The sequence below is a fragment of the Pseudophryne corroboree genome, chromosome 6 (assembly GCF_028390025.1).
Source record: "Pseudophryne corroboree isolate aPseCor3 chromosome 6, aPseCor3.hap2, whole genome shotgun sequence".
Lineage (NCBI taxonomy): Eukaryota > Metazoa > Chordata > Amphibia > Anura > Myobatrachidae > Pseudophryne > Pseudophryne corroboree.
Window position 1 is genome coordinate 648,776,808 of NC_086449.1, and position 26,240 is coordinate 648,803,047.

Below are 26,240 nucleotides of genomic sequence, written 5' to 3' on the forward strand. Positions count from 1 at the left end.
CACAGTGATGGGAATGAGGGGGGTAAGTATAATAAAACCGGAAAGGGCGGGATAAGGAAGGTGAACTGCAGATACTGAGGGATATTCAATTGTCTGAAAAGTGAGTTGGGCGTCTGTTTTTTCCTGTCTAATAGACTCTTGCCTGCTGTAATGTGTAAAATGTCTCAATGTTTCTCGCCCCCAGTGTAACTAAAAATGGGGGTGTGACACATGGTCATGCTCCTACAAATGTCATAAGGAAGGCGGTCGCACAAAACAAGGGGCGTGATCTTGTGCCTGCTAGGCCACACCCCATTTCTGGGCACGCGCACCTTCGGCATGCACATGATACCGGCTCTTTGGCTTGACTACAGATATTTTTCACCTTTTTGCCTCTGACTGCTCTGCAGAGTCTGTCACCTCTTTGCCACCCTTGCTCTACAGGATCTGTCAAGGATAATCAGTGACGCAGGATCATGCACCACTGGGCAGTTGCTGAAGTAACTCTATGGCCGTGCCGTAACTAGACATTTTAGCGCTGTGTGCAAGAAACGTCATTGGCGCCCCCCTACCCCTTATGTAAAATAGGGGCAGTGCGCGCTCTAGGCACACGTAAAAAATATAGGGGTGTGGCTTTATGGGGAAGGGGTGTGGCCACAAAATAATAGCAATTCATATTACAGTGCACAGTAGTCTCCATTATTCAAATTACGCTGCACAGTAGCGCCACTACAACAGGTAGAGCCCCTTTTTACATATTACGGCAGACAGCGTCCTCCTTTTACACATTACGGCAGACAGTGTCCCCTTTTTACAAATTACGGCAGACAGCGTCCTCCTTTTACACATTACGGCAGACAGTATCCCCTTTTTACAAATTACGGCAGACAGCGTCCTTTTTTACACATTACGGCAGACAGTGTCCCCTTTTTACGAATTACGGCAGACAGCGGCCCCTTTTTACACAATTCGGCAGACAGTCATGCTCCTCTGTGCAGGCAGTCAAGCAGATCCCGGGCAGAGGAGGAGGAGGAGGGAGGGGGACTTGGGAGCTGCAGCAGCGCACTGTAATTGGTGGCTGAGCCTCTGCAGCTGTCCCTCTCCTTTCACATAGGCTGGCCGCCGCTGCTGTGGATGCTGGGATGCGCTTCCCTCATGTGGAATGAGAGGGACAGCTGCAGTGGCGCCGCCACCATTTACAGTGCACTGCTGCGGCTCCTGAGTTCGCCTCCCTCCTCCTTCTACCCTGCCCCCGGAGCTGCCTCTCCTCTCCTCGCTCAGGCGGCTTGTAATGAGTCAGTTTGACTCATTACAATGCTGCTGACTAAAGTCCTCTTAGAATGGGGATGCGGCCAGTTGTGCCCTCAGAGCGACTGCGCTGTGTGCCAGGCACACCTGGCACACACGTAGTTACAGCCCTGCTGACCGTCGACATAATTAAGGAACCCAATATAAAACAGATCACTCATGGACTCACACGTCACATCTGCATGTAAAAGTGCTGTTAAACACTGTTTCACAAACCTAATTTTATTTTACAGGTATTAGCGGTTTTTAGACATTCAGCGCTCCATTCTTATTTATTACATACTACTATTTTTTGAACGGAGCTGCTTAACATTTTTAGTGCTGTGACTATCTATTTAAAGAGAAAAATATGTGTAAATAAGCTTTCAGAGACTGTACATCCAAATGGATGCATTTTTTCTCTTTATAAAACGTAACTTGTAATTTACTAACCAGAAGGAGGAAAATGAGGATCTCCTCCTCCCAGTGGCGGAACTAGCAAGCGGTTGGCCCAGGTGCAACAAAATGCATTGGGCCCCCACCTGATCCTGATCACCCAGAGCTGGATTAAGGCTTTGGGGGGGCCGGGGGCACTTAATACTGGGGGCCCCTAAAGATTAACATTTTTGGATCGGGTCTTAGGAGGTCATTTAGATCTGATTACTGCTGTGTGTTTTCGCACAGTGGGTGATCAGATCCGAATTGTGCATGCGTATGTACCACAATGCGCAGTCGCGTCAGACAGCTACAATGGGCATAGGTGGTCAGCGACGGGATGGTGCGAAGGAACCATTCGCACAGGTGTTCGCAAGGTGATTGACAGGAAGAGGCCGTTTGTGGGTTACAACTGACCGTTTTCAGGGAGTGTCCGGAAAAACACAGATGGGCTTAAGTGTTTTCAGGGAGGGTGTCTGACGTCAGCTCCAGCCCCGATCAGCAGGAATCAATCGCACTGGAGGAGTAAGTCCTGGACTGCGCAGAGACTGCACAAACTGCTTTTTAGCAGCTCAGCTACACATGTGATCGCACACTTGTACAGCGAAAATACACTCCCCTGTAGGTGGCGACTATCTGAACGCAGGACAGCAAAAAACGCAGCTCAGCGATCAGATCTGAATGACCTCCTTAGTGCGCAAGCCTTCAGTGTGCACATAAACTGGGGTGTGGCCACAAGTCACACGCCCATTTCACTTCATGCTGGGGGCATGGACATTGCTTCCCCTGCAGCCCCAGCCTCATGCGCACAGTAGTTGGGAGCATTATGTCCCTCCCTTTGCTCCTGCCCACTGATAGGACAGAACCCAAAAAACAGTACTGTCCCATCACATCATGATTGTTGGGGCGATATGCATATGCACATATACAGTACACATACATATATACTGTCAGACCCATAAATACAGTCACATACAGTACATATACACATACATACTGTCACACACATAAATATACATATGTACAGTCGCACACACAGTCACATGCATACTGTCACATGAGTAGTCACACACATATACACATACATATGTACAGTTAGACACACATGCATACAATCACACATATATACATACTGTCACACACAGTCATAAACATACAGTCACACACATAAACATATCCCTCTTACACATATACATAGTGTCCCCCTCCCCCCTCTCACACATATTCATATACAGTGTCCCCCTCCTCCCTCTTACACAGTTTCCCCCACTCCTCCCTCTATAATCACTGGGTGGGCACTGCAGGCACACTGTGTGTGTGCATCTGATCCCGTCCTGCCTCCAAGCTCTCCTCCTCTACAATGCTGCTTGCCAAGCACTGAATGCACAGTACCGTGAAGCCCTGCCCCATGCATGAACTCCACCTCTCTTCGTCCTCAGTCTTCTGTTTACTTTTATTTTCTACAGCTCACAGTGCACTTTTGCACTGCAGCTGTAACCAAAGCTGGGGGGCCCCATTAATAGAGGGGGCCCAGGGTAACGTGCCCCTCGAGCCCCCCCCTCCACCCTTTATCCAGCTCTGCCCTCACCCCTGGAGAGGATCTGGTGAGGGGCACATGCTCAGAGCCAGGGAAATGGATACCTAGCAACAGTGCCATAACTAGACATTTTAGTGCTGTATGCAAGAAACGGCATTGGCGTCCCCTTAATGTAAAATAGGGGCAGTGCGCGACGTAGGCGTGTGCAAAAAATATAGGGGCATGGCATCAAGGGGAAGGGGAGGGGCCACAAAATAATACCAATTCATATTACGGTGCACAGTAGTCTCCATTATTCAAATTACACTGCACAGTAGCGCCACAACACCAGGTAGAGCCCCTTTTACACATTACGGCAGACAGCATCCTTTTTACACATAACGGCAGACATCGTCCCCTTTTTACACACAACGGCAGACAGTCCCCCTTTTTTATACATTACGGCAGACAGCGCCCCCTTTTTACACATTATGGCAGACAGTCCCCCTTTTTCTCTAACGTCCTAGTGGATGCTGGGGACTCCGTAAGGACCATGGGGAATAGACGGGCTCCGCAGGAGACTGGGCACTCTAAGAAAGAATTAGGACTACTGGTGTGCACTGGCTCCTCCCTCTATGCCCCTCCTCCAGACCTCAGTTAGAATCTGTGCCCGGACGGAGCTGGGTGCATTTTAGTGAGCTCTCCTGAGCTTGCTAATAAGAAAGTATTTTAGTTAGGTTTTTTTATTTTCAGAGAGCTTCTGCTGGCAACAGACTCTCTGCTACGTGGGACTGAGGGGAGAGAAGCAAACCTACTAACTGCGGCTAGGTTGCGCTTCTTAGGCTACTGGACACCATTAGCTCCAGAGGGATCGAACACAGGATCTTAACCTTGGTCGTCCGTTCCCGGAGCCGCGCCGCCGTCCCCCTCGCAGAGCCAGAAGACAGAAGCCGGCGGGTGAAGCAAGAAGACATCAAAATCGTCGGCAGAAGACTCCTGTCTTCATATGAGGTAGCGCACAGCACTGCAGCTGTGCGCCATTGCTCCCACACTAACCCACACACTCCGGTCACTGTAGGGTGCAGGGCGCAGGGGGAGGGGGCGCCCTGGGCAGCAATTGAGTACCTCCTGGCAAAAAGCAGCATATATACAGCTGGGCACTGTAATGTGCATGAGCCCCCGCCATTATTTTTACACAAAATCGCGGGACAGTAGCCCGCCGCTGAGGGGGCGGGGCTTCTTCCTCAGCACTCACCAGCGCCATTTTCTCTCCACAGCTCCGCTGAGAGGAAGCTCCCTAGGCTCTCCCCTGCAGAAGCACGATAGAAGAGGGGGAAAAAGAGAGGGGGGGGCACATAAATTTGGAGTAAAAACAATATATACAGCAGCTACTGGGTTAACACTAAGTTACTGTGTGATTCCTGGGTCATATAGCGCTGGGGTGTGTGCTGGCATACTCTCTCTCTGTCTCTCCAAAGGGCCTTGTGGGGGAACTGTCTTCATATAGAGCATCCCCTGTGTGTGTGGTGTGTTGGTACGTGTGTGTCGACATGTCTGAGGTAAAAGGCTCCCCTAAGGAGGAGATGGAGCTAATATGTGTGTGAGAGGGTGTCTCCGTCGACAACGCCGACACCTGTTTGGATATGTGTAAGTGCTAAGGTGAATTTATTGCACAAAAGATTAGAGAACAGACAGGAAATCTACCCATGTCTGTCCCTATGGCGCAGAGACCTTCAGAGTCTCACAATGCTCACTATCCAAAATAATAAACACTGATATCGACACGGAGTTTGACTCCAGTGTCGACTACGATAATGCAAAGTTACAGCCAAAATGGCAGAAAGGTATTCAATATATGATTATTGTAATAAAAGATGATTTGCATATCACTGATGACTCATTTGTCCCTGACACAAGGGTACACATGTTTAAGGGAAAGAAAGCTGAGGTAAATTTCCCTCCTCTCATGAGGAAAAAGAGCGGGAATCTCCAGACAAGAGACTGCAGCTTCCCACAAAGAATTCTCAGGCAGTATCCTTTCCCCACTAGGGCCAGGATGTGATGGGAATCTTCCCCTAGGGTGTCACGTTTGCCCGGAAGGTAGCCTTAGCTATTTTCAGGGAGCCTGCAGATAGCGTGCACATTCTGGTACACTACTCAGACCGGCGATTGTGTCGGCATGGGTTTACAGCGCTGTGGCGGCGTGGACAGGTACCTTATCAGCAGAAATTGAGACCCTAGTATGTATATATATATATATATATATATATATATATATGTATATAGAGAGAAATGTATATATATTAAAGATGCTGTCTTAAGAGATATATATAATCAAACATGCCCAAAGAGACATGAGTATACTGGGTCCTAGAGTCAAAGCTATGTCGATTTCTGCTTGACGTGTCCTGTAGAATATGCAATGGACAGATGATAGCGACTTAAGTGGCATATGGAAGGCTGAGGATTGTGTGGAGAAGGGTTCTCGGACCTGGTCTCCACGGCTATAGCTGGTAATTCTGATGTTTTGCCTTATATTCCTGCACAGCATAGGAAAGCACGTCATTATCAAATGCAGCTTTTCGAACAAAGAAACAAGAAAGTCCGAGGTGCGTCTTTTCTTGCCAGAGGCGGGGCCAGAGGAAAGAAGCTGCACAACACAGCTAGTTCCCAGGAACAGAAGTCCTCCCCGGCCTCTATAAAAATCCACCGCATGTCGCTGGGGCTCCACAGACGGAGCTAGGCTCGGTGGGGGCACGCTTTCGTAAGTTCAGCAACAAGTGGGTTCACTCCCTGTTAGATGCCTGGGCAATAGATATTGTGTCTCAGGGATACAAGCTGGACTTTGAGAAGATGCCTCCTCACTGACGGCCCTGCCGGCTTCCCCCCACGAGAGGGAAACAGGGTTAACTGCAATTCACAAATTGTATCTTCTACAGGTGGTGGTCAAGGTTCCCCTCCTTCGACAAGGAGGGGGTTATTATTCGACCATGTGGTAGTCCCGAAACCAGACGGTTCGGTCAGACCCATATTGAATTTAAAATCCCTGAACATATACCTGAAAAGGTTCAAGTTCAACATGGAATCGCTAAGAGCGGTCGTTACAAGCCTGAAAGGGGGAGATTTTATCGTGACTTGGGACATAAAGGAGGCATACCTTCATGTCCCCATTTATCCACCCCATCAGGCGTACCTCAGAATTGCGGTACGGGATTGTCATTACCAATTTCAGACGTTGCCGTTTGGTCTCTCCACGGCCCCGAGAATATTCACCAAGGTAATGGCGGAAATGATGGTGCTCCTGCGGAAGCAAGGTGTCACTATTATCACGTACTTGGACGATCTCATAAAAGCGAGATCAAGAGAGCAGTGGCTGAACAGCGTATCACTTTGTCTGGAAGTGTAACGGCAACACGGCTGGATTCTATATATTCCAAAGTCGCAGTTGGTTCCTACAGCTCATCTGCCTCTCCTAGGCATGATCCTAGACACAGACCAGAAAAGGGTTTATCTCCCGATAGAGAGAGCTCAGGAGCTCGTGACACTGGTCAGGTCTATTAAAACCAAAACAGGTGTCAGTGCATCACTGCACTCGAGTCCTGGGAAGGATGGTGGCATCATACGAGGCCATTCCCTTCGGCAGGTTCCATGAGAGGACCTTCCAATGGGACTTGCTGGACAAGTGGTCCAGATCACATCTTCAGATGCATCAGTTAATCACCCTATCCCCCTGGGCCAGGGTGTCTCTCCTGTGGTGGCTGCAGAGTGCTCACCTTCGCGAAGGTCGCATATTCGGCATTCAGGACTGGGTCCTGGTGACCACGGATGCAAGCCTCCGAGGGCGGGGGGCAGTCACGCAGGGAAGAAATTTTCAAGGGCTGTGGTCACGTCAGGAGACTTGCCTTCACATCAATATCCTGAAATTAAGGGCCATATACAACGCCCTAAGTCAAGCGGAGACCCTGCTTTGCAACCAATCGGTGCTGATTCAATCAGACAACATCACCGCAGTGGCTCATGTAAACCACCAAGGCGGCACAAGGAGCAGGATGGCGATGGCGGAAGCCACCGGAATTCTTCGATGGGTGGAGAATCACGTACGAGCACTGTCAGCAGTGTTCATTCCGGGAGTGGACAACTGGGAAGCAGACTTCCTCAGCAGGCACGACCTCCACCCGGGAGAGTGGGGACTTCATCAAGAAGTCTTCGCGCAGATTGTAGGTCGGTGGGAACTGCCACAGGTGGACACGATGGCATCCCGCCTCAACAAAAAGCTATAGAGGTATTGCGCCAGGTCAAGAGACCCTGAGGCGATAGCTGTAGACACACTGGTGACACCGTGGATGTTCCAGTTGGTTTATGTGTTTCCTCCTCTTCCTCTCATACCCAAGGTGATGAGAATCATAGGAAAAGGAGGAGTGAGAACAATACTCATTGTTCCGGATTTGCCAAGAAGGACTTGGTATCCAGATCTGCAATAAATGCTCACAGAGGACGCATAGCCTCTGCCTCTCAGACAGGACTTGTTGCAGCAGGGGCCCTGTCTGTTCCAAGACTTACCGCGGCTGCATTTGTTGGCATGGCGGTTGAACGCCGGATCCTGGCAGAAAAAGGCATTCCGGATGAGGTTATTCCTACACGGATAAAGGCTAGGAAGGAGGTGACGGCTAAACATTTTCACCGTATATGGCGGAAAAAATGTTGCTTGGTGTGAGGCCAGGAATGCCTCTGCGGAGGAATTCCAGCTGGGCCGTTTCCTTCACTTCCTACAGTCGGGAGTGACATTGGGCCTGAAATTGGGTTCCATTAGGGTCCAGGTTTCGGCCCTATCCATTTTCTTTCAAAAAGAACTGACTTCTCTTCCTGAAGTCCAGACGTTGTATAGGGAGTGCTGCATATTTAGCCCCCTTTTGTGCCACCAGTGGCACCTTGGGATCTTAACGTGGTGTTGAGTTTCCTGAAATCTCACTGGTTTGAGCCACTTAAGACCGTGGAGTTAAAATATCTCACGTGGAAAGTGGTCATGCTATTGGCCTTAGCTTCGGATAGGCATGTGTCAGAATTGGCGGCTTTGTCATGTGAAAGCCCCTATCTGGTTTTCCATATGGATAGGGCAGGATTACGGACTCGTCCGCAATTTCTGCCGAAGGTGGTGTCATCTTTTCATTTGAACCAACCTATTGTGGTGCCTGCGGCTACTCGTGACTTGGAGGATTCCAGGTTACTAGATGTAGTCAGGGCTTTGAAGATTTACGTTGCCAGAACGGCTGGAGTCAGGAAAACTGACTTGCTGTTTATCCTGTATGCATCCAACAAGCTGGGTGCTCCTGCTTCAAAGCAAACTATTGCTCGCTGGATCTGTAACACGATTCAGCAGGCTCATTCTGCGGCTGGATTGCCGCATCCAAAATCGGTAAAAGCCCATTCCACAAGGGAGGTGGGCTCTTCTTGGGCGGCTGCCCGAGGGATCTCGGCATTACAGCTTTGCCGAGCAGCTACTTGGTCGGGTTCAAACATTTTTGCAAAATTCTACAAGTTTGATACCCTGGCTGAGGAGGACCTTGTGTTTGCCCATTCGGTGCTGCAGAGTCATCCGCACTCTCCTGCCCGTTTGGGAGCTTTGGTATAATCCCCATGGTCCTTATGGAGTCCCCAGCATCCACTAGGACGTTAGAGAAAATAAGATTTTACTCACCGGTAAATCTATTTCTCGTAGTCCGTAGTGGATGCTGGGCGCCCGTCCCAAGTGCGGACTTCTTCTGCAATACTTGTATATTGTTATTGCTTAATTAAGGGTTATGTTATGTTGGCATCCGTTTGTTGATGCTCTGTTGTTGTTCATACTGTTAACTGGGTATGTTATCACAAGTTATACGGTGTGATTGGTGTGGCTGGTATGAGTCTTACCCTGGATTCCAAAATCCTTTCCTTGTAATGTCAGCTCTTCCGGGCACAGTTTCCTTAACTGAGGTCTGGAGGAGGGGCATAGAGGGAGGAGCCAGTGCACACGAGTAGTCCTAATTATTTCTTAAAGTGCCCAGTCTCCTGCGGAGCCCGTCTATTCCCCATGGTCCTTACGGAGTCCCCAGCATCCACTACGGACTACGAGAAATAGATTTACCGGTGAGTAAAATCTTATTTTTATACATTACGGCAGACAACGCCCCCTTTTTACACATTAAGGCAGGCAGCGTCCCCCTTTTTATACATTACAGGAGACAGCGTCCCCCCTTTTTACACATTACGGCAGACAGCTTCCCCTTTTTACACATTACGGCAGACAGCGTCCCTTTTTTACACATTACGGCAGACAGTGTCCCCTTTTTACACATTACGGCAGACAGCGTCCCCCTTTTTACACATTACGGCACACAGCGCCCTCTTTTTACACATTACGGCAGACAGCGTCCCCCTTTTTACACATTACGGCAGACAGCGTCCCCTTTTTACACATTACGGCAGACAGTCCCCCTTTTTTATACATTACGGCAGACAGCGCCCCCTTTTTACACATTACGGCAGACAGTCCCCCTTTATTACACATTACGGCAGACAGCGTCCCCCTTTTTGCACATTACAGCAGACAGCGTCCCCCTTTTTACACATTACAGCAGACAGCTTCCCCCTTTTTATACATTACGGCAGACAGCGCCCCTTTTTTTACACATTACGGCAGACAGCGTCCCCCTTTTTATACATTACGGCAGACAGCATCCCCCTTTTTACACATTATGGCAGACAGCATCCCCTTTTTACACATTATGGCAGACAGCATCCCCCTTTTTACACATTACAACAGACAGCGTCCCTTTTTACACATTATGGCAGACAGCGTCCCCCTTTTTACACATTACAGCAGACAGCATCCCCTTTTTACACATTACGGCAGACAGCGTCCCCTTTTGTATACATTACAATAGATAGACAGAAAGAAAGAAAGAATAGATTATACTTACTGGCTCCTCGGTGCAGGCAGTCAGGCAGATGATGATCCCGGGCAGGCAGGGAAGAAGGATGAGGGAGGGGGTCTCGGGACAGGAGCCGCAGCAGCGTATTGTAATTGGTGGCGGCACTGCTGATGCTGTCCACTCCTTCCACATAGGCTGGGCGTCGCTGTTGTGATGAAGAAAGCGCATCCCAGCATTCACAGCAGGGGAGGACAGCCTAAGCCTATATGGAAGAAGAGGGGTAGCTGCAGCAGCGCCTCCACCAATCACATTGCGCTGCTGTGACTCCAGTCCCCCTCCCTCCTCCTCCTTCTTCCCGTGGCGTGACTGTGTCCCTGCGCTCTCCTCCTTGGTGGACCCCAGCGGCAGTCGGCATGTAATGAGTCAGTTTAACTTAGTACATGCCACGCTGGCTTTGGGCCCCTTCACAGCGGCGTGCCCCAATGCAAGGCATCGCTTGCACTGGTGGTTGTTCCGCCACTGCCTCCTCCTTCAACTATCAGCTCCTTGCTCACAGTGCAGTGGTAGGGCAGGGCACAGGGCAGTGTGGGAGAGTCACTGGGGGACATTTACTAAGCAGTGATAAGAGCGGAGAAGTGAGCCAGTGGAGAAGTTGCCCATGGCAACCAATCAGCACTGAAGTAACATCTATAATTTGCAAACTAGAAATTATACAGAGCTGCTGATTGGTGGATGGGGCAACTTCTCCACTGGCTCACTTCTCCGCTCTTATCACTGCTTAGTAAATGTCCCCATTTGTGTAAGCCGGGAGAGACGTCTGACGTCACGTCTCTCCCAAATTGCAGGGGGGCCGAGCCGGCGTTCAGGGCTGGACCAATTAGCAGAGGCAGACACTCAAAACAGCGCTGCCGCCAGCTCCCGGTGTCCTTTACAGCAGCAGCAGCGGTGGTGGGTGATGGGAGACAGGCGTTGCCGTCAGCAAGAGACAGGCGTTGCCGCCGCTGGCAGTGAGTGTGCACTACACGGGAGTCTGGAGATAGTGGCCGTGCAGGTGTGCTGCCAGATGGTGCGCCCCCAGTGCATTTGAACTGTGTGCAAGGCACCATCTGCACACACCTAGTTACAGCCACAGGAACTGAACTTGAAATGCTGGATTGGACTGGAACTGACTGGATACTGGAATGGACTAGAACCAGCAATAGAGCTGCATAGGAAACAGTTTGCTCCAAGACAGGCAGGTATAGGTAAGTGTATCTGCTCTTGCATTACTGTCAGCTGGCTGAGACTTGTAGTTCTCCAAGTAGCAAAGTACAACAGGAATCACACTATATGTTGTAAACAGCTAGTTAGAACCAGTGATATAGTAGCTGAATATAGCTGAGCTTGGGGAGCAATATAACAGTTTCTGGGCATTGGAAGATAGCATCTGAGATACAGGATACAGTTACCAACAAAGAGCTGAAAAACATACACACTTGCACTCCAGGACTCAGGATCTCTGCGGCAGAATGTACAATAATCTAACCCAGCTACCGATGGTACAGTAACATAGAGCACTTTGGAATCAACATGCAGAATGCTCAGGTAAAAATCACAGGTGATGATTAGCCTTGAAGGTAGCACAGGAAGCAATGTAACAGACACAGGTTCTGATTCAGGTTTGTTAGCAAACCAAAAAGGCATGCAACTGTGCAAAACCATGCTGCACTGTAGGTGTAGAGAGTAACATATGCAGAGAGTGTTAGATTTGGTATGTTCAAACTGAAATCTAAATTGCAGTGTAAAAATAAAGCTGTCTGACATTTGTGGGCTACATACAAAAACAGCCAGTAGTTACCCTGCACAGAAACAATATAATTCACCCAAATCTATATCTCTGCATATGTTACATCTGTCCCCCCTGCAGTGCAAGATGACTTTGTCCATTTGTGTCCTTTATTGCTTTGCTAACAAACCTGAATCAGGCCCACAGACACAAGCTGTAGTTTGCTCTAGACTGGTCACTTGAATGTGCTAGAGGATTCAGTAGTCCGTGAAGTCAGTGCATAGCTGTGACACATGAAACAGTTTGATTAGCCGTAGCTCAGCTAAATGGAACTCAGGAGTCAAAGACAGAGACTCTTATAGGCCCTACACACTGGCCGATTTTTTGAAAGATATGAACGAGAACTCGTTCATATCTTTCAGTGTGGAGACTTAAGCGATGAACGATGCGCGTCCCCGCGCTCGTTCATCGCTGGTCTCCCGTCGGCTGTGCATGCAGGCCAATATGGACGATCTCGTCCATATTTGCCTGCACTTCAATGCAGCCGCTTGACGGGGGGAGTGAAGAAACTTCACTCCCCCCTCACTGCCCCCCCGCCGCCGGGTCGCTCGACGGCCGTATCCGCCGTCGGGCAGCTCGGCGGCGGGTCGGCCAGTGAGTAGGGCCCTTAAGTTCTCAGACAAGGGGGTATATTTTAGAGATGAGCGGGTTCGGTTCCTCGGAATCCGAACCCGCCCGAACTTCAGGGTTTTTTACACGGGGCCAAGCAGGCTCGGATCCTCCCGCCTTGCTCGGTTAACCCGAGCGCGCCCGAACGTCATCATCACGCTGTCGGATTCTCGCGAGGCTCGGATTCTATATAAGGAGCCGCGCGTCGCCGCCATTTTTCACACGTGCATTGAGATTCATAGGGAGAGGACGTGGCTGGCGTGCTCTCCGTTTATATATAGAGATTCGAGAAGAGAGTGAGACAGTCTCACTAGAGAGAGACACAGTAGTAATTTTGGGGAGCATTAGGAGGAGTACTACTACTACTAGTACTTGCTGAAGTGAAGTGATAGATAGTGTGACTGTATTGTATTATCTGACTTGTGGGGGAGACACTGACAGTGGGGAGCAGTTAGAGTCTGAGAGCAGGACTCAGGACTCAGGAGTACATAGTACATATAACGTACAGTGCACACTTTTGCTGCCAGAGTGCCACACCAGTATAATATATATTGTGATTGTATGCTTAGGAGTACTACTTGCAAGTTGCTGATAGTGTGACCAGTGACCTGACCACCAGTTTAATAATCACCACCAGTTTAATTAATATATATATATATATATAATTGTATATAATTAATATATATATAATATTATAATTGTATACCACCTACCCGTGTTTTTTTTTTTTTTCTTTCTTCTTTATACATACTACTATAGTAGCTTACTGTAGCAGTCTGCGGTGCTGCTGAGCTGACAGTGTCCAGCAGGTCCGTCATCAGTCATTACATAATAAATATATATACCTGTCCGGCTGCAGTACTAGTGATATTATATATACATATATATATTGATTTCATATCATTATCATCCAGTCTATATTAGCAGCAGACACAGTACGTTAGTCCACGGCTGTAGCTACCTCTGTGTCGGCACTCGACAGTCCATCCATAATTGTATACCACCTACCCGTGGTTTTTTTTTTTCTTTCTTCTTGATACATACTACTATAGTAGCTTACTGTAGCAGTCTGCGGTGCTGCTGAGCTGACAGTGTCCAGCAGGTCCGTCATCAGTCATCATTACCTAATAAATATATATCTACCTGTCCGGCTGCAGTACTAGTGATATTATATATACATATATATATATTGATTTCATATCATTATCATCCAGTCTATATTAGCAGCAGACACAGTACGTTAGTCCACGGCTGTAGCTACCTCTGTGTCGGCACTCGGCAGTCCATCCATAATTGTATACCACCTACCCGTGTTTTTTGTTTTCTTTCTTCTTGATACATACTACTATAGTAGCTTACTGTAGCAGTCTGCGGTGCTGCTGAGCTGACAGTGTCCAGCAGGTCCGTCATCAGTCATCATTACCTAATAAATATATATCTACCTGTCCGGCTGCAGTACTAGTGATATTATATATACATATATATATTGATTTCATATCATTATCATCCAGTCTATATTAGCAGCAGACACAGTACGTTAGTCCACGGCTGTAGCTACCTCTGTGTCGGCACTCGGCAGTCCATCCATAATTGTATACCACCTACCCGTGGTTTTTTCTTTTTCTTTCTTCTTGATACATACTACTATAGTAGCTTACTGTAGCAGTCTGCGGTGCTGCTGAGCTGACAGTGTCCAGCAGGTCCGTCATCAGTCATCATTACCTAATAAATATATATCTACCTGTCCGGCTGCAGTACTAGTGATATTATATATACATATATATATATTGATTTCATATCATTATCATCCAGTCTATATTAGCAGCAGACACAGTACGTTAGTCCACGGCTGTAGCTACCTCTGTGTCGGCACTCGGCAGTCCATCCATAATTGTATACCACCTACCCGTGGTTTTTTTTTTTCTTTCTTCTTGATACATACTACTATAGTAGCTTACTGTAGCAGTCTGCGGTACTGCTGAGCTGACAGTGTCCAGCAGGTCCGTCATCAGTCATCATTACCTAATAAATATATATCTACCTGTCCGGCTGCAGTACTAGTGATATTATATATACATATATATATTGATTTCATATCATTATCATCCAGTCTATATTAGCAGCAGACACAGTACGTTAGTCCACGGCTGTAGCTACCTCTGTGTCGGCACTCGGCAGTCCATCCATAAGTATACTAGCATCCATCCATCTCCATTGTTTACCTGAGGTGCCTTTTAGTTGTGCCTATTAAAATATGGAGAACAAAAATGTTGAGGTTCCAAAATTAGGGAAAGATCAAGATCCACTTCCACCTCGTGCTGAAGCTGCTGCCACTAGTCATGGCCGAGACGATGAAATGCCAGCAACGTCGTCTGCCAAGGCCGATGCCCAATGTCATAGTACAGAGCATGTCAAATCCAAAACACCAAATATCAGTAAAAAAAGGACTCCAAAACCTAAAATAAAATTGTCGGAGGAGAAGCGTAAACTTGCCAATATGCCATTTACCACACGGAGTGGCAAGGAACGGCTGAGGCCCTGGCCTATGTTCATGGCTAGTGGTTCAGCTTCACATGAGGATGGAAGCACTCAGCCTCTCGCTAGAAAAATGAAAAGACTCAAGCTGGCAAAAGCACCGCAAAGAACTGTGCGTTCTTCGAAATCCCAAATCCACAAGAAGAGTCCAATTGTGTCGGTTGCGATGCCTGACCTTCCCAACACTGGACGTGAAGAGCATGCGCCTTCCACCATTTGCACGCCCCCTGCAAGTGCTGGAAGGAGCACCCGCAGTCCAGTTCCTGATAGTCAGATTGAAGATGTCAGTGTTGAAGTACACCAGGATGAGGAGGATATGGGTGTTGCTGGCGCTGGGGAGGAAATTGACCAGAAGGATTCTGATGGTGAGGTGGTTTGTTTAAGTCAGGCACCCGGGGAGACACCTGTTGTCCGTGGGAGGAATAGGGCCGTTGACATGCCTGGTGAAAATACCCAAAAAATCAGCTCTTCGGTGTGGAAGTATTTCACCAGAAATGCGGACAACATTTGTCAAGCCGTGTGTTGCCTTTGTCAAGCTGTAATAAGTAGGGGTAAGGACGTTAACCACCTCGGAACATCCTCCCTTATACGTCACCTGCAGCGCATTCATAATAAGTCAGTGACAAGTTCAAAAACTTTGGGCGACAGCGGAAGCAGTCCACTGACCAGTAAATCCCTTCCTCTTGTAACCAAGCTCACGCAAACCTCCCCACCAACTCCCTCAGTGTCAATTTCCTCCTTCCCCAGGAATGCCAATAGTCCTGCAGGCCATGTCACTGGCAATTCTGACGAGTCCTCTCCTGCCTGGGATTCCTCCGATGCATCCTTGAGTGTAATGCCTACTGCTGCTGGCGCTGCTGTTGTTGCTGCTGGGAGTCGATCGTCATCCCAGAGGGGAAGTCGTAAGCCCACTTGTACTACTTCCAGTAAGCAATTGACTGTCCAACAGTCCTTTGCGAGGAAGATGAAATATCACAGCAGTCATCCTGCTGCAAAGCGGATAACTGAGGCCTTGACAACTATGTTGGTGTTAGACGTGCGTCCGGTATCCGCCGTTAGTTCACAGGGAACTAGACAATTTATTGAGGCAGTGTGCCCCCGTTACCAAATACCATCTAGGTTCCACTTCTCTAGGCAGGCGATACCGAGAATGTACACGGACGTCAGAAAAAGACTCACCAGTGTCCTAAAAAATGCAGTTGTACCCAATGTCCACTTAACCACGGACATGTGGACAAGTGGAGCAGGGCAGGGTCAGGACTATATGACTGTGACAGCCCATTGGGTAGATGTATGGACTCCCGCCGCAAGAACAGCAGCGGCGGCACCAGTAGCAGCATCTCGCAAACGCCAACTCTTTCCTAGGCAGGCTACGCTTTGTATCACCGCTTTCCAGAATACGCACACAGCTGAAAACCTCTTACGGCAACTGAGGAAGATCATCGCGGAATGGCTTACCCCAATTGGACTCTCCTGTGGATTTGTGGCATCGGACAACGCCAGCAATATTGTGTGTGCATTAAATATGGGCAAATTCCAGCACGTCCCATGTTTTGCACATACCTTGAATTTGGTGGTGCAGAATTTTTTAAAAAACGACAGGGGCGTGCAAGAGATGCTGTCGGTGGCCAGAAGAATTGCGGGACACTTTCGGCGTACAGGCACCACGTACAGAAGACTGGAGCACCACCAAAAACAACTGAACCTGCCCTGCCATCATCTGAAGCAAGAAGTGGTAACGAGGTGGAATTCAACCCTCTATATGCTTCAGAGGTTGGAGGAGCAGCAAAAGGCCATTCAAGCCTATACAATTGAGCACGATATAGGAGGTGGAATGCACCTGTCTCAAGCGCAGTGGAGAATGATTTCAACGTTGTGCAAGGTTCTGCTGCCCTTTGAACTTGCCACACGTGAAGTCAGTTCAGACACTGCCAGCCTGAGTCAGGTCATTCCCCTCATCAGGCTTTTGCAGAAGAAGCTGGAGACATTGAAGGAGGAGCTAACACGGAGCGATTCCGCTAGGCATGTGGGACTTGTGGATGGAGCCCTTAATTCGCTTAACAAGGATTCACGGGTGGTCAATCTGTTGAAATCAGAGCACTACATTTTGGCCACCGTGCTCGATCCTAGATTTAAAGCCTACCTTGGATCTCTCTTTCCGGCAGACACAAGTCTGCTGGGGTTGAAAGACCTGCTGGTGAGAAAATTGTCAAGTCAAGCGGAACGCGACCTGTCAACATCTCCTCCTTCACATTCTCCCGCAACTGGGGGTGCGAGGAAAAGGCTCAGAATTCCGAGCCCACCCGCTGGCGGTGATGCAGGGCAGTCTGGAGCGACTGCTGATGCTGACATCTGGTCCGGACTGAAGGACCTGACAACGATTACGGACATGTCGTCTACTGTCACTGCATATGATTCTCTCCCCATTGAAAGAATGGTGGAGGATTATATGAGTGACCGCATCCAAGTAGGCACGTCACACAGTCCGTACTTATACTGGCAGGAAAAAGAGGCAATTTGGAGGCCCTTGCACAAACTGGCTTTATTCTACCTAAGTTGCCCTCCCACAAGTGTGTACTCCGAGTGTTTAGTGCCGCCGCTCACCTTGTCAGCAATCGGCGTACGAGGTTACATCCAGAAAATGTGGAGAAGATGATGTTCATTAAAATGAATTATAATCAATTCCTCCGTGGAGACATTGACCAGCAGCAATTGCCTCCACAAAGTACACAGGGAGCTGAGATGGTGGATTCCAGTGGGGACGAATTGATAATCTGTGAGGAGGGGGATGTACACGGTGATATATCGGAGGATGATGATGAGGTGGACATCTTGCCTCTGTAGAGCAAGTTTGTGCAAGGAGAGATTAATTGCTTCTTTTTTGGTGGGGGTCCAAACCATCCCGTCATTTCAGTCACAGTCGTGTGGCAGACCCTGTCACTGAAATGATGGGTTGGTTAAAGTGTGCATGTCCTGTTTATACAACATAAGGGTGGGTGGGAGGGCCCAAGGACAATTCCATCTTGCACCTCTTTTTTCTTTAATTTTTCTTTGCGTCATGTGCTGTTTGGGGAGTGTTTTTTGGAAGGGCCATCCTGCGTGACACTGCAGTGCCACTCCTAGATGGGCCCGGTGTTTGTGTCGGCCACTAGGGTCGCTTATCTTACTCACACAGCTACCTCATTGCGCCTCTTTTTTTCTTTGCGTCATGTGCTGTTTGTGGAGTGTTTTTTGGAAGGGCCATCCTGCGTGACACTGCAGTGCCACTCCTAGATGGGCCCGGTGTTTGTGTCGGCCACTAGGGTCGCTTATCTTACTCACACAGCTACCTCATTGCGCCTCTTTTTTTCTTTGCGTCATGTGCTGTTTGGGGAGTGTTTTTTGGAAGGGCCATCCTGCGTGACACTGCAGTGCCACTCCTAGATGGGCCCGGTGTTTGTGTCGGCCACTAGGGTCGCTTATCTTACTCACACAGCTACCTCATTGCGCCTCTTTTTTTCTTTGCGTCATGTGCTGTTTGGGGAGTGTTTTTTGGAAGGGCCATCCTGCGTGACACTGCAGTGCCACTCCTAGATGGGCCCGGTGTTTGTGTCGGCCACTAGGGTCGCTTATCTTACTCACACAGCTACCTCATTGCGCCTCTTTTTTTCTTTGCGTCATGTGCTGTTTGTGGAGTGTTTTTTGGAAGGGCCATCCTGCGTGACACTGCAGTGCCACTCCTAGATGGGCCCGGTGTTTGTGTCGGCCACTAGGGTCGCTTATCTTACTCACACAGCTACCTCATTGCGCCTCTTTTTTTCTTTGCGTCATGTGCTGTTTGGGGAGTGTTTTTTGGAAGGGCCATCCTGCGTGACACTGCAGTGCCACTCCTAGATGGGCCCGGTGTTTGTGTCGGCCACTAGGGTCGCTTATCTTACTCACACAGCTACCTCATTGCGCCTCTTTTTTTCTTTGCGTCATGTGCTGTTTGGGGAGTGTTTTTTGGAAGGGCCATCCTGCGTGACACTGCAGTGCCACTCCTAGATGGGCCAGGTGTTTGTGTCGGCCACTAGGGTCGCTTAGCTTAGTCATCCAGCGACCTCGGTGCAAATTTTAGGACTAAAAATAATATTGTGAGGTGTGAGGTATTCAGAATAGACTGAAAATGAGTGGAAATTATGGTTTTTGAGGTTAATAATACTTTGGGATCAAAATGACCCCCAAATTCTATGATTTAAGCTGTTTTTTAGTTTTTTTTTAAAAAAAACACCCGAATCCAAAACACACCCGAATCCGACAAAAAAAATTCGGTGAGGTTTTGCCAAAACGCGGTCGAACCCAAAACACGGCCGCGGAACCGAACCCAAAACCAAAACACAAAACCCGAAAAATTTCCGGCGCTCATCTCTAGTATATTTACTAAGGTTCCAAGTTTGTTTGTTTTTTCTAAAGGCCCATACACACTTGACGATAAAATGAGCGACGTCGTTCATTTCAGCCCTCATCAACGACGTCGCTCATTATATCGTCAAGTGTGTATGCATCCGACGACCACCGATGCGCGGCCCCGCGGGACGTTAACGACCCTCGCTTATCTGTGGAGCATGTATGCTCAATTTCCACTATGGTCGTTACCGACCAGAGACGTCGTTGAATGTGTATGGTGTGAACGACCAACGACCAAGCCACTGTTCACCAGCCCTGTTCCCAGCTCATTAGTTTAATAAACTGTTCAGCTTGGATGCTTCAACGATGAATGGTCTTTGGTCTTTGGTCGTTGGTCTTTGGTCTTTGGTCGTTGGTAGAGTGTATGCTCATGTCGTTTGCTCAGCTGTTCAAGGGAAGTTCAAGGGAAGTCGTTAACGATGGTCGTTAACGACGTGTGCATCGTCAAGTGTGTATGGGCCTTAAGTGTCATCTCGGGAATTTACTAAACACAAATCTTGACAGTGTTGGGGCTATTCATATTTTTTTTACCGGCTGAGTTCACAAATACGAATGAATAGACCATCAGTCAAACACGCCTGTTATTTCATACAACTCGGTAATTTACTAACAATTCATATTCTCAATCACTGCCGACAATAGCCAAACACTAAGAAAAACCAACAATAGAGAGTTGGAAAGTAGACTCTTGTGTGGGAGCACTCTAATTCAGAGGAATAGGTGTATATTAATCAATTCTGATAAAACATAACCTTATTTGTACATTAATAAAAGGTGATTATAGGAGTGAATTGTACGTGAATAATATAGCTACGCGAAAATATAACACTTATGTTAAGAATAATTAATGTGGTTTTCAATACCACAATAAGAACCGGAAATCCAAATCTTGGGACTAGTGGATTTGCTATAATCACAGTAATGCCTTTGTGTAATATATGAACATCATTTGTTCTACAGCAATCCTATTCAGGATTATTTTGACGTAGAGAGTAAAATCATAAGTCATACAGTACCGAATGCCAATTGGTATTATTGGGGATCACTCTAGATCGGGCGGAAGAATTTTTTGCAGTACCAGGGTGTTCCAAGGTGGTCTCCCATCCGAGTACTGACCCGGTCCTCCACTGCTTGGCTTCCAAGATCAGACGAGATCGGGCATCTCCAGCGGGGTATGTCCGCAATTATTAAATCCGCCCGTTCAGTCAATCCCAATACCCGTATCGCCCAAATTATGTATCCAAAGCGATCTAGATTAATCGTGTGTTCAGTATCTGTATTTATCTTCTGCCCATGAAAAAGGAGTGAAATTGTAGCAAAATCCAGATAATGGTAGTGGGACAATTATCATGTGCAATAATTATATGCAGAGATGTCCACTGTGCAATTTAGCAAAATCACGATAAGGACAATTATTATATGCAAAAAATCCTATGCAAGGGCGTCAACTTGCATAGCCAGGCATGGCGCTCTCCTGATTGACTGTGCGCTCCTGGCCTGTCAATCAGGCGGAGCGCAGCGGCTAGAATGAAGCTTAGCGCAGCTCATTCTAGCCTATGATGTGAACTTTGCGGTCTGCAGTTAACCGCAAAGTTATTTGGGGTCACTCTTGTGGGTGACACTGAATTGAGTGAATGGGTGAATGAGTGTTGCTTCCAAAATCAGTTCTATCCTCTAGGTTTGAACAAGAGACTTGACACAATAGGGAAAGAATATAGACAGTCACTACACCCTAGGGATATGCGCCCTCTGCAGATGATGTTTGCTATAGAGCACTGGAAGCCTGCAGGCTGAGATAGGTACTGCGCAATAAAGTTAGACTAGCTTGAACAATACACAGGAGTACACAGGTTGCAACAGGAGCTGCACAATGATATTAGCAGACAGTGGTTACTAGGGTAGGCAAGAATATGCAGGGTTATGATGGCATACAGGAATATGCAGGCTGGGGTATTGCAAGTAGATATGCCAGCTGAAGCAGAGAAGCACACTGGTGTAGTTGGAATGGCTGAGCACCAGACTGAATGCAGGGAGCAACAGGTGAGTATTTACACAGAGCTTGGAATACTGAGCATACTGAGTGTAGGACTGATAGCCGTGGGTAACTTGGAGATGAACCACACTGTTAGTTATGGAGTAACAGTTACTGCAGCCGAGTAACGATGTGCACTAGGAAGTCTGTAGCTGAGACTGCAGAGCAATAGGAGATGTGCTCTGGTGTAGCAGGGAAGCTCTGAGGACAATGAGGAATGCAGCAAGCTGAAAGTCAAATTCACTATTGTGCATAATGGAATGTGCACAAGACGAGACAGCAATGAGTGACTGGAGTCTGTGGTAATAGTTGATACTCAGGGATGCCTTTTTGTATGTGCTCAGTTGGCAGTTGCCCAAGGGCCCCAGGATTATAAGGGCCCTAGTCAGATAGCTGAGGGTCTCCTTTTTCCAGGGGTACCAGATTTTGAAAATCGGCCCTGGGGAACCAGAGATATCCGACTTCAAAGCAGTGGTCCCTATCCGAGCCTGTTAATTGCTCTTCCCAGCCAGATATCTCAGGTTCTGCCTGACTTAGACTATTTCTGAGGCTCTATTCCAAAAACTGGCACTCTCCCCTTTTGGTGGATACTGGCAGCTTGTCTCTGCAATGCCCAGGACCAGAGATATCAGCCTTACAGTGGCTGGTCCCTGCTCCAGCTCCACACGCCTGGTATGCAGTTTTATATTTTCATTGGTGGACTGCTCTGGCTCCTAAACTCTGTTCCCAAAGTCCCCAGTACCATCTGAAAAGTTAGACTCTCTAGTTATTTTTTCAATTGAAAGCTAAGAAATCTTTTTCCAGGAACTTGAGATATCTGCAGTCAAGCAAGCCGCCCGCCCACCGTAAAATTATGAATATTAAGACCACTCCACTATCCATCCTCTGTGTATTAAACACCCCCTACCACTCTGTCAAGTACCAGGGCACCTTCATTCAGCCCAATGCCCCTTCTACATATATGGAGCCCTGCCTGCTGATAGGTCACTGGAGTCATGTTCAGGGAATCAGGTCTAGGATTGGTAGAACAGTAGCTGATCTCAGGCAAGATGGCATTGCCCATGTCCTGGAGGCGCCGGTTCCACGTTAAGGAAACAAACAACGATTAGGAGCAGCACAGCATGGGAATCGTCCAGACACCTTGGGAGGTAGGTGCAAGGCAAGGAAGCAATAGCGCCGGGTAAGGTAATAAGACAGCCAGTCTGACGTGTGACAGTACCCACATAGTGAGCAGCAAAACCTGTCCACACCTTGTTAATGGACATCATTATTAGCATTTGCTCATTAAAATCCACACTCTGGGCTGCCAGATGAACAACTCACTGCTTTCTGGCACAGCAGTATTTACCTTGGTTAGTTGTTCCAGAAGTACATATGCAGCACAAGATGTACACAATGCAAATACAAAGGAAATGTTGCTTTTCTAGGATGGAAACATGGTGTAGTCAGTATACTGTTTGTCATTTCTGCATTTAATCAAGTTAATGGGGTATTACTAATAAAAGTTATCTTTATCATCTGTTAAACTAACAATAATGTCACTTGGTTTCAGAATCACTTAATGATTCCACTTACTACCAGTCAGCTCAGTTATTTGAACACTGGATGCCAATGGTGAGGAATTTAGCATGACCTTGCATGTAAGTAAGCAGTTGGAAATGTATTACAGATTTAGAATTTTGGATAAGGGATACTCGACCTGTATTTTGATCATCTGTCAACACCTTAACATCTATTCTATAGATGATTTCATGACATAATATTAAGGGGCCTAATTACCAAATACTATATGTGGGATATTATCTGAAAACTCCTAGTTTGAGGCATACCCGCAAATATTAAGTCTCCCCCAAATGTACCATGCAGGGACTACAGCAGATATCTCATTATCTGCCGCTGTCCCTTCATTTCTGACAGCACCTGTGAAACTGTCAGATTTTCCAAGCTCTGGAATACAAACCATTTTAAGAGTTTGGCCCAGAAGCTAACACCATCTGAAGATGGCGTTAGCCCATTGCATCTTGTGGGTACATTTCACAAAAATTACTGGGAGAGGATTCCTCCAGAACCACTGAACTATGGCTTCAGAAAAAAACCCTACAAGAGTAAAACTAGACTCTACGCAGATTAATTTAGAACCACTAGAATTAAATTATTATATATTTTTTTCATTTATAGTAGGCTTTTTAAAGTTCATGTTATTATTGCTTTTTCAAACATACAATATCTGAATAGAAGATAGGGATCATGCTTAGGTGTCCAAATAACATGAATATGGAATGTTAAGGCTAACCGATAAAGTATCAAAAAGAAACGATCCACCAATGTTAATTGTAACAAGGAAGCAGAAAGGTAAACAAAAGTCCAATTAACCAATTACGACAACTTGCAATGACTGACAGACTGAGAAACCAATGAAACACTCAGTACAGACAACGAATGGAAGTTGCTCCCACCGAGTATAATACTTTTAAACTCCATTCAGTCAGAACAAGTGCAATCACAGACTCCCAGAGGAAGGCCGAACAGGCTGAAATGCGTTGGAGGGACACAAAGATACACATAAGAATGGACGAGCAGTTACTCAGTAACGCAGGAACAACTTCAAAGCCCCAACCCCGTGAGTGCAGTAACGTGACCAGGATCGGAGAGGGATGGACAGGCAGTAGAAGGGAGACTGCAGGTGAGTATCTGTAGCGGAGAGGCGTGTCTGGTAACGGGCTCTCTGGAGCCCACATCAGTGCATTCCCTCCCCAGACAAATGGTCAGCGCAGCGGATGAAGAAGGCACCCGGGAAGTCCTGTACCAGGACAAACCAAGGTAGCCTACACATCCCCTGAGGCTGAATTGGTCCTGAGGCCCTGTGGAATTCCGCAACGGTAAGTACGTGCATGGACTTGTTAAAAAGACACCACAGAGGTACGGGACGCCATTCTCTGTTTTCATTTAACTGGCACCTATTATCATTTAAGGAGTCAAAGACCATCACTTATTTGAGACTTTTTTTTAAACAACGGGACTTACAAGGATGTATCTGTTATTGTACAGAAAGTACTTCTTTCGTATATACAGTATCTATATCAGATTGTTAGTGATAACAGCAGAGGACTCATTTAATATCCTCCTCGTTGAACATTTAGTTCCATACGGTTATCCTTCCTAAACACGCACAGGGACATTACATTTACCTTGTTGATTTACATAAAAGCATACAACACCCAGGGGTTGAGCGCAGTTAGGTTTAATAACTAGCAACTTAACTATCCTGGTAAAGGGTGCTGCACATGCAAGGTCAGTAGACCATGCATGCTCACAGAGACGTATTTAGGGGGTTATTCAGACCCCGGTGCAATAGTGGCCCGCAGCGCAGTTTGCTGGTGGCAGTAAACTGCGCATGTGCAGTGGTCGCACTTGGCAGCATGGCAATACACATTGCGGTCGCATCCCAGATGGATGCGACTGCAATGTGATTGACAAGCGACGGCATTGCGGGGACAGGGGTTATGGCGTTGTAGGCGGTGCTGTAAAAATGGGACAGTTTTCGGGGAAAAAATGGCTACTGCATCGCATCTAAGGGGTCAACCTTAGGTCCGATGCATCCGCAATCTAATTGTGGATGCGTTGTGGGAGGGGGGGACGGCCTCACATATGCTGGGCGGCCTTGCCCTGTGTTGGGTGGCCCCAGCATGTGCAGAGATAAGCGCAGATATGGCTGCATATATCTCTGAATAACCCCCTTAGACGTCATGGGGTCTTAGGCAAGATATGGGTTTGGGCCCCCTGCCCCCCCCCCCCCTTTTGTAAATACACTATAGGATTTATTTTTTGTAGTAGGTGGGGAGTGGAACAGCCTTATGTTACAGAAAACAATAATACACATTGGCCTCAATAGGAAAAATCATAAAACACAGTGGCCTCCAATATGGAAAAAACACCACAGTGGCCCCCAACAGGAAAACAAACAAACAAACAAACAAACACATTGTATATTATACCAGCTGCTTTGATAACATACATATAATACCAGTAAAGGTGCCCATCACATTACGCTGCCTTCACGTTACACCAGTAGTGGTGAGACTTGCAACATAGTAGCAAAGATGCACAATATTTTACACCAATGTGGTTCCTAATACAAATTAATCATAGTGTTGCAGGTTGGGTTTCCCTTATCTGGAATTCTATTATCTGAAATATTTAAAAAAAAATCTGACATTGTGACATCACTGTGTCACTGGCCAATAACAGCTGGCATGGGCATGGATTTACAGCCATTCCCACACTGGCCACTGATGCTCACCAGCACCAGACCTCCCTGCACGCCCGACAAGGACACTACTGGACTCCTGCTGAGGATGCTGGACCTGCCGCACCCCTGTTGACGATGCTGGACACCCCCGCAGTGGACACTACCAGACCCCCACCAGGAATACTGCCAGAGCTCCCCCCCCTTCACCCTGCTGCCTGGTCCCTCCCCTGCTGCGGACACTGCCAGACCCATATTAAGGACTCCTTTGGGAATGTTTTGCAGAGGCACAGTAACAGAGTTCAGTGCCAGTGTCAGTGATTTTAAAACTGGTCTAAGTGCCATTACTGAGCCTCTGTAAAACATTTCAGTAGAAGCTAGTCATTATGATGGATCATGGATGGGCTGGATTCAGTGGGGCCTGGTCACGGGCCATGGTTGCT

The 26,240-nt window shown here is 47.6% G+C and overlaps 1 pseudogene; it reads right to left on the reverse strand.

Moving 5' to 3' along the window:
• Positions 1-20,585: 20,585 nt before the first annotated feature.
• On the reverse strand, positions 20,586-20,705 carry LOC134937380 (5S ribosomal RNA; annotated as a pseudogene).
• Between the last annotated feature and the right edge of the window lie 5,535 nt (positions 20,706-26,240).